The 8,765-nt window shown below is 35.3% G+C and overlaps 1 pseudogene; it reads left to right on the top strand.

The window, feature by feature from the left end:
* The first annotated feature begins 3,171 nt into the window (after positions 1-3,171).
* The window catches only part of LOC147510041 (uncharacterized), a 33,967-nt pseudogene continuing 28,373 nt past the window's right edge, over positions 3,172-8,765 (top strand).

The following is an 8,765-nucleotide window of genomic DNA, read 5'->3' as shown; positions in this document are numbered from 1 at the left end:
AGTTTTATTTCCTATATTAGTACGTTCTAACCTTGTTTTGCAGATGTTTCTGAATTTCACGCGCTTCAATGGTATTTTTCCTACCCTCTTTATTTAAATGCTTTGAGGACAAAGCATGCTTCTTGTTTGGGGGCATAGAAACACGTGTAATTAAGACATCTGCTAGGATATAAATATGTATAATATGCATTTGTTTTCTAGTTAAAATTTCAAAATTCAAAAATATAAATAAATAAGTTATGCTATACACTTAGGAATATTGGTATTGTTTCTTTCTCCATGCTCTTAACAATCTAGAAGTCTCTCGAGTCACAAGGCGTCGGAATAATTGTTAGAAACTTAGGTTAATATATAGGTAATAATCTTTACATCTATCTATAAATATATTACATGAGTATCTATGATTGTTAGCGATGAATTTTCTGAAATCTAGGCTAGAGTACTTATTCTACAAATCCTGTGAGAATATAGCCTAAAGTCTTATATGAGTGAAACATTTGAGAAATGACACAAGGGAGAAGTAAAATCCGGATAGAGAAATCACACGTCCACTTGCTTGATCACTAAACCATATCCTAAGCGAGAATTTAGGCCCTCTTTGGATCGATATAGCCAGAAATTCAAACCTATAAATTATTTTCCGCTAATTCTAATCGAGCCTTTCATTAGCCCTTCCATAAACCACAATTCCTTTACCCTGTTACAAAAACAAAACAAAATAAAAATAAATAAATCAACCTACCCAATTTAGAATAAGTCTGAGAATAGAATGATGAAGAAAGAAGAAGAGAAAACCTGTGTAAACAAAAATTAGTTAGTTCAGAAAAATAAAGAAAAGAAGTTTCCATCCAAGGAAAAGAAAAATAAAAATAGAAATAAATTAAAAACTCCAAAAATAGAATAAAAGGGAGTCAAAAGCCAAAGAAAAGAAAAAGAAAAATATGGCTAAGGATGGAAACAAAGTGTAGAAGCAAAAGTAAATAACAAGGTTTCTCTAGTTACGTAATATGAAGACTCTATTATCTCAGACTTGTCCTTTTGAATATCCATTTCCTTCCTTCTTAAACCATCTCCTAATCCCGTAACACCTAATAAAGACCTCTAGCTCAATTAGGAATAGGTTAGTGTGATAGTAAGTGGCGGATGTGTTTGATCGACTCGGCTTCCTTGTTGTCATTGAGATTGTAAGGTAAAGTGTGCCCACTGCATTAATCGGAGTAAATTAAAACTTGAGTGGAAAAATCAGAGTGTTGTTTCTTGACTATTATTGTGAGAACCTACTTAAGGACGCTTATTCGAAGTTCTCTAAAACAAACCTCGCTAAACATTTTATAGTACTACTATCATTGTGTATATGTTTATTGTAGATGATAGATTATTATGCATATATTAACTTAGGTTTCTGACTTAGTTATTCTTATTCAATTGCTAGAGAGATGTATAGATAGTTGAGCATGAATAAGGAAACAATAGTTTTATTTTCTTAGTCGTTGTAGTATAGATGAAGTTTGTGAGTACCTTCACTGGAAAACTCTCACGAGGCTATAACTCGTCCACTAGGGAATTCCTAGTGGTTTAAGGCCTTGTTGCATATGGTCAATGCAATCTCACTCAGCAAAACGAGAGTAGATAGAACTCCATTTTTGGTCACTTATTCTAATTTTCATATTTGCTTGAGGACAAGCAAAATGTTTGTTTAGGGGGGTGGTTTGATAAGAGCCCAAAACTGTAGTTTTAACCCCTTAATAATCATCTTTGTTAGACCAATTATGTGAATAATAAGTAAGAGTTAATACTGATTACGTGTTTTATGCATTTCGGGCTTCAAAGTCCATTATGTGCGTAAATGTGCCACTTTAGCGAGATAAAGGAGCAAAAGTCGTGAGAACTTCGAATGCCATATCTTTGGACTCGGACCTCAGAATTGGGCCTACCTTATGTCAAAACGACCGCTCGGAAAGAGCTTTGCAATGGTCCATGCCTTGACCCAATTAGAGGAGCAAAAGTGGACGAAAAGTCTGTTGAAGCCGAATCTAGTGAAGAGGCCTTTTGGATCGAAAGAATTGGGTTTGGGCCCGATTCTCGGCCCAAAACATGGCTCCAAGCCCATGCACGATTTTGGATCTGGATGTATATAAAACAAAAGCTTAGCTCATTGTTAATGGTAGATTAATTAGTAGAGAATTATGGTAGATAGCTTATATAGAAAGTAGCCATTAGAATAGCTTCTAGATCTACATTTAATTGTTTTAATTAAGTTTAGTTCCATTTAAATTATTGTATTAGATTAAACCTTTGAATCTTGCTCTTTAATTTGATTAGATCAATAAAGTAGTATTCTTTATCAATTTCGATTTTGTCATTTCCAATTCTAGATCTAATTTCAATTCCTGTCCTTATTTCATTTTAGTCATTAAATTAGATTTCATTATTGTTTAAATTAAGTAAATTTCGAATCTTGATAGTATGTTTAGTTATAATAATATGGGAAATGATGTTTTGATGACTCAAGGCTAAAACCTCCATTAGAGGGGTTGATGAAGCCTTGATGAAGACTTAGTTGTTTAGTATAGAATTGATTGTAGAATCTATTCCACTCTAGAAGGTCGGTTTCGCCATGAGAATGGGTGGACGACCTCACATGCTAGTTAGTATCCGGTAGGAATGCCATGAACACTAGGGATTAGAACTCGAAATTCTCGCCGTAAGAACGTGAGAATTGAGATACAACATTCTACGCTAGGTTGTTAAGTTGGAGTCGAGGTGGATTCAATTCCCCTCTAATCCTTTATCTAGATTCAAAAACAATCATATTTCCATAGCATTCGTAGTTTAAATTCAAATAATCAATTTCATATTGCATCGTAGCATAACATTTCGTAAAGCTCTCATTGACTTAAGACTGATTTCTTAGACTTAGAAAACAATCCATGCTAGGGAACTAGGAGTGGAACGAACTTCCTACTCCACTTAGTGCAATTCGCATCGAGAGTAGAAGCTTTGATAATTGAGATAGTAAAAATATAGTTTTAGTTTACTTACGGACCCGGCATAGTTGATTTCATATTTGGTGAGGGACGCGCACTGATCCAAGATAGTCATGTCATTTTGAGGGAGCCTAATCCCAATCAGAAAAACACTATCACTGCTGATGGGAGATCAAATGACAACATGCATACCGGTTTAGTGATCCAGCACTGTAACATTTCTGCTAAAGCTGAGTTCTTCCCTAATGGATTGAAGATCCTCATGAGAGAGAGAAAGAGAGTACCAGGAGGGAGGGAAATAGTCACGGTAAGTTTGGACTTCAAAGAGAGAAGGAGCGAGTCATGAGAAAACCCTTTGTGAGAGTATATTTCGTATTTTGAAATTTCAGTTTTTAAGTAAAGTCCGTAAACGGACGTCCATCTGAGAGTGGGGCTATATATATATATATATATATTTGGAGTACAATCTCTAATTGTTTCTACATCTAATTCAAAGCTAAAAACACAAAAATCAAAACAAACTAAACTTAAACCAATAAAACTCAAACCTCTGACCTGAAAACTAGAACGTTAAGTGGAACTCCCCATACCAAACTCATCCAAATTAGTCTTCCCAAAAACAATCCCACCAAATTCCCTCACTTTCTTAACTGCCGTGGCATCAAAAGCCGGTCTATACCCAGCCAAAATCTTCAAACCACCCGTATATCTTATCGCGTTTGGACACATGTGGAAAGACTTATGATCTCTAGAAGATAGCGCGTTAGAATTCTAGTTTGCTCAAAATTAAGTTTTTTTACCAAGTTTGAGCTATTTTGACTCCTAGATAGACCGTTGGATTCCAGGTAGAATCCCTGAAATAGACCTGATCCGAGAGTTCAGCTCCATTGAAAATGTACACTGTCTTTTGATGCTTCAAGCTATATTGAATCAAAGTGTTATAATAGTTTTTCACATGTTCCTGACTTACTTTACTCAAATAACTACTAAAGCTGGGTGTATTTAATTTGTTATTGTAAATTTGGGATAGAGTATTTGTGATGTAGTTTTTCTTCTTCTCAATTTGTGATATGGTTTAGAATTCAAAGCCCATGAATTGCATCTGTGGCCACAATATACAGCTTTGTACGTCCAAATATCAATACTGTAAGTCTGTAACTTTGTAAGGTTGAACTTATGTAACTGTTACAAACTTATGATTTCTTTGCACTTTTGAATTATTTTAAGTGACCAATTTAATTTTTGATGAAATGGAAAAAAAACAGTTCAAAATATGTTGAATTTTTTAAGAACTCGCGATTGAAAAGAGTCATCCGCTACCCCACTATCTTTATTTTTTTTTATTGCGAAAAAGGACAGTAATGTTGTCGGTCTTCAATATGTTTTCAACTAATTATTGTTACTTCGTAATTTTTTTAGACACGTTTTCTTGTTGTGAAGTGCACTTTCTTCTAATTTTTTAATCCCTTTGTTTTATTTATAACTACCGTCTGATTTACTTCTGCTTCCTATTGTCTGATTTTTATTTCCCATTTGTTTTTCTTACTTCAGCGTGGTTTACTACCGTCTTTTACTATATATTTTTTTTAATTCCCTTTGTTTTATTTACTGCCACCTAATTTTCATCTGTGTTTACACCTAATTACTACTACTTTTACATGTGAAATAATCACTGCTACTTTGTCTTTTTTTTAGGTGCCCTTTTTCGTTGCAGATTCGACTTTGACTTTCAATGGTACGTGCAGGAAAGGAACGTTTCGTTATCCCCACCTATCTTTTTATGTTTGTTTCTATAGAATTTATTGAGTATCTATTTCTATTTGTTTCTGCAGGAGACCATAGATAAGGGTAAACGTCCAATGGACCCTTATAAGGATCTTTTGAACAATGAAAATAGTATTTATGTTCCAGTCCAAGATGGACTCTACCTTCAGCCACCTACTCATCAATGACCTGCTCGCTCCCAGGTATTACTATCACCAATATACGTTACTAATAACTTCTATTAACATACTTAGAGTTACCCAAATTGTCCTAGCACTTTTATTGGTTTCACATCATGTTTTTTAACTCTCTTTCAAATATTTATAACTTCCTATGCAACCAATTCTTGACAAAGGAAAACTCCCTATAGACTCCTATAAGGAACCTTCAAACCATAACAAACATGTCTTTGTTGCCCCCCAAGATAGGCTAAATCTTCAACCGCCTCTTGGCTTCAAGGTATTTCTTGCTTGCATTGTCTTATGCTAAGTTGCATTGCCTTATTTATTTTTTTGCTTTATAAATGTGCAGAGCCCATCAGATACGGTTCCTCTATCTAATCTCCCGCCATCCGGTTCCCATGTTAGATGATTTTTAATTAAAAAAAAATGTAATGGCCTAATGTATCATGTCCATAAGGTGTTTCACTGCCATTTAATATACTGACTTTATGAATCTCATTTCCCCACTTGCGAATTATTTTTCTACACTGTTGCTTATGTATATTGCATTGTCTTATTTCTTCTTTTGCTTTATGAATGTGCAGCGCCCATCGGATAGTGTTCCTCTATCTCATCTCCCGCCATTCGGTTCTCATGTAAGACGAGCTTTAATTAAAATGTAATACTATAATTGCTCATGCATTGTCCAAAAGTTTCAGTTTGGCTATATATTATGCTGCTTAGTACTTCTCTATGTAGAAAAACAAAGTTTTAGTTTTGCTGCGTATCTTTTTACGTTCATTATTTCTATTGGATAAGGGTAAACATCGTCTAATGAACCCTTCTAGGAATCCTTAGGACAAGAAAAAAAATATTTTTGTTCCAGTCCAAGATAGACTCTACCTTCAACCACCTACTCCTCAACAACCTACTTCATTGGTTATGTAATTCGGTAACTCTCACTAACTTCCAACTCTTTCAGATAAAGCTTTTTTTTCTTTCTGTATATACTTTGTAAAGATAGATTACTCTTGGTTTTAGATGGGAGATATTACTACCATTTGAAATGACATTTCTTTAACTATTAACCTACTAGGAGAACCTTTGCATTTACCTCCCTCACTTCTAAATGTGATAAGTAACTATGTATGTAAGCTCATAGTCTTAGAATAAATTTTTGGATTTAGTTTACATCGGTTTATACTCATGTTCCTAGACGGTATTTTTTTTTAAATATTCTCTTCTTAAATACATGGCCCTCCACACCCATGTATGACAAGCTCAAACTCAAGTGCTGCTTGTTTGTGCTGTACTTTTTTCGAGGAAGAAAAGATAGGGCCTAGAACACCCAAGTGGTGCCTAGAATGAGACTATAATCTAGATTTTTTTTCTCTGTTATATTACATGCAACTCTTTGGAGTTTGCTTTTCATCCATACATTTAGGCCTTAACTTGACACCCTTGTGACTCCTGTTCTCAACATGCAGTTTATGCACTCTGGAAGGTGCTTGAACTGCTGCCAGCTTGTATGCTCAAGGGGGGCAAGGTATCACATTTTATCATTGGGGGAGCAGATTTGATGTTTCCAGGTATTAGTATACTTGCTGAAGGAGTTCCTCCTTTTCAAGTTGGGCAACCATGGGCAATAACAGTCCCCAATTAACTGGTGTAGATAAACTATTGTAATTATTTTGTAATTAACATTACGAATATCGGGAACTCAGGAATAGACTTGTGTTTTCATAGTTTCACAGAGAGATCCTCGCTGTTGTTTTGGCTCTATCTTATCTGTTATGATTTATATATTGTCACTAACGGCACTTCACTTTTCCACACAGATTACGACCATTTGTCAAGAAGCTGGTATGCATGCTGTCTGCAAGAATCGATATGTAATTCTTCCCAATTATTTTGAGAAGGGATACAGGACGTTAAGAAACCGGACACAGATTTCAATTTCTACAAATAAGTCTACTCCGAGTACATTTAGATGTAGTTTTATTCCAGGAATCCTATGTTCTTGTGTACCTCTAGAAGTCACCAATCTCTATTTATGTAACAGGTTGATCTGACTTGAAAGGTTTTACTGAAATTTCATTGGTGATAACTGTTGAATGTGTTATTGAGTAAAACATGTCAATATTATGATGTCTGTTAACTTTCTTTTATTTTTGTTGCGAAAGGTTTACTACTCACGTTGTGAACTCTTCCCTGACATACTGCCTTGGAAAGTTGTCAAATAATGGGGAGGTTCTGTCCAAATTACCCCTCAGGTGGTTCAAGAAGTTAGTGTCATGTCGAGTTTCTCAACCTAATAATCATTCTTGACCATGAATGGAACAATAGCCAGTATAATACAATCAAGGGGTGGGGGTGGGGGTTGGGGTTTCAAGTTTAGGCTGCTTCTATAGAGTTAGTGCATGGCGACTCTATCTATATATTAAATGCAAAGACGGGCATACCCTAGTATAAAACAAACAATATTTTGAAGTAACCAGTGCAAGACACAATCTTCTGAAACCTAATTTTAATTAGTCTTAGGAACGACTAGGTATAATTGCAATCCAAATAGAAAATTTTCATTACCTAAACTATTAACCGAACTATTAATATGATTTCGATTTCAAAAATTGACAAAATAAACTAACAATTGTTTGCTTTTCATAAAAGAAAAATTAAGAAGAAACCAAAAAATAAAATAAAGAAAAGGCTTGTACACTTGTATTGTGTTTGCATTGAATACTTGCAGTGCTCACCTGGCTTCGCCACTGCTTACCCTCACTCAAATTTCTAACTCCGCCACTGCACTCAAAATTTAAAAATGAACATAAAAGAACACTAGAAATTACCTGGTCTTGAGGCCAAAGCCGTCTCCAACCAAAAAATGAGCACGACAATCTGCAACAAATTAATTTGGGGGGGTGGTTAAAATCCTATAAAAGTGAGAAACAGAAGAAATCACCAAATGGGGTTGTAGTACCTACTTGAATGGAAAGAATCATTTAAGAAATATGAGGAGACGGAAGTTTGAAGAGGCCTAAAACAAAGTTGTATGGTAGAGCTGATGTTGGGGTTATTGCAGAGAAGGGGAGCCAAAAAGACATGAGGAGAGAAAGAAAAGACGGTTGGTGTTTAGAATTTAATTTGAACCGACCACAAATTTTAAATATGAGGCGGTTGAAATACCAATGAAATATCAGTTGAAATAATGATATCCAAGATATTTGCGCCCGACAATGTTTTAAGTGGCTTTAAGGACACGATTCAATTCAATTATTTGGTATGAGCGCCAACAACGAAAAAGACCTCCCAAAAACTTGCGGCAAATTTGGGTCATATATCAAACGAACTCCTACCATCAACCCACGAAATATTAGTCCTTATCGATGATTTATCCCATTCAGTTAGGATTACTATGTAATATATAGGGGTGACAGTTTTGTATCACGACCCGCTAACTCGACATGAAATTAGCAGGTTTGGGTTGGGAAAAAAGGCTTTTGGGTCATTTAAGGGTTGATCAGCCGAACCCGTCAAATAAATGGGTTGGGTTAAGGTCACATATGCTAACCCGAGTAACCCGTTGGTAGACCCGATTAGTTCTCGGGTCTAATGAGTCAGGTCATCAACCCGTGACATGTATAACTTGTTTTAAGAGATGGCTAAGAGGGCATAGATCCAGTACCTTGCCATGGAATACACCCTCAACTTGTGTGTATGAGTGGCCCAGATTCACTAGCTTTTTCTCTCTCCTGACACACACTAGTTTTTCTCATTTTTTAAAATCTCACTATCCCAACAACCTAAAATAAACGACTAAAAGGAAAAGGGTTAGCCGTCATATTGATCCATT

This window comes from Coptis chinensis, chromosome 3 (genome assembly GCF_015680905.1).
Source record: "Coptis chinensis isolate HL-2020 chromosome 3, ASM1568090v1, whole genome shotgun sequence".
NCBI classification, from domain to species: domain Eukaryota; kingdom Viridiplantae; phylum Streptophyta; class Magnoliopsida; order Ranunculales; family Ranunculaceae; genus Coptis; species Coptis chinensis.
Note: the sequence above shows the minus strand (reverse complement) of the source record. Positions and strands in the feature narration are given on the sequence as shown.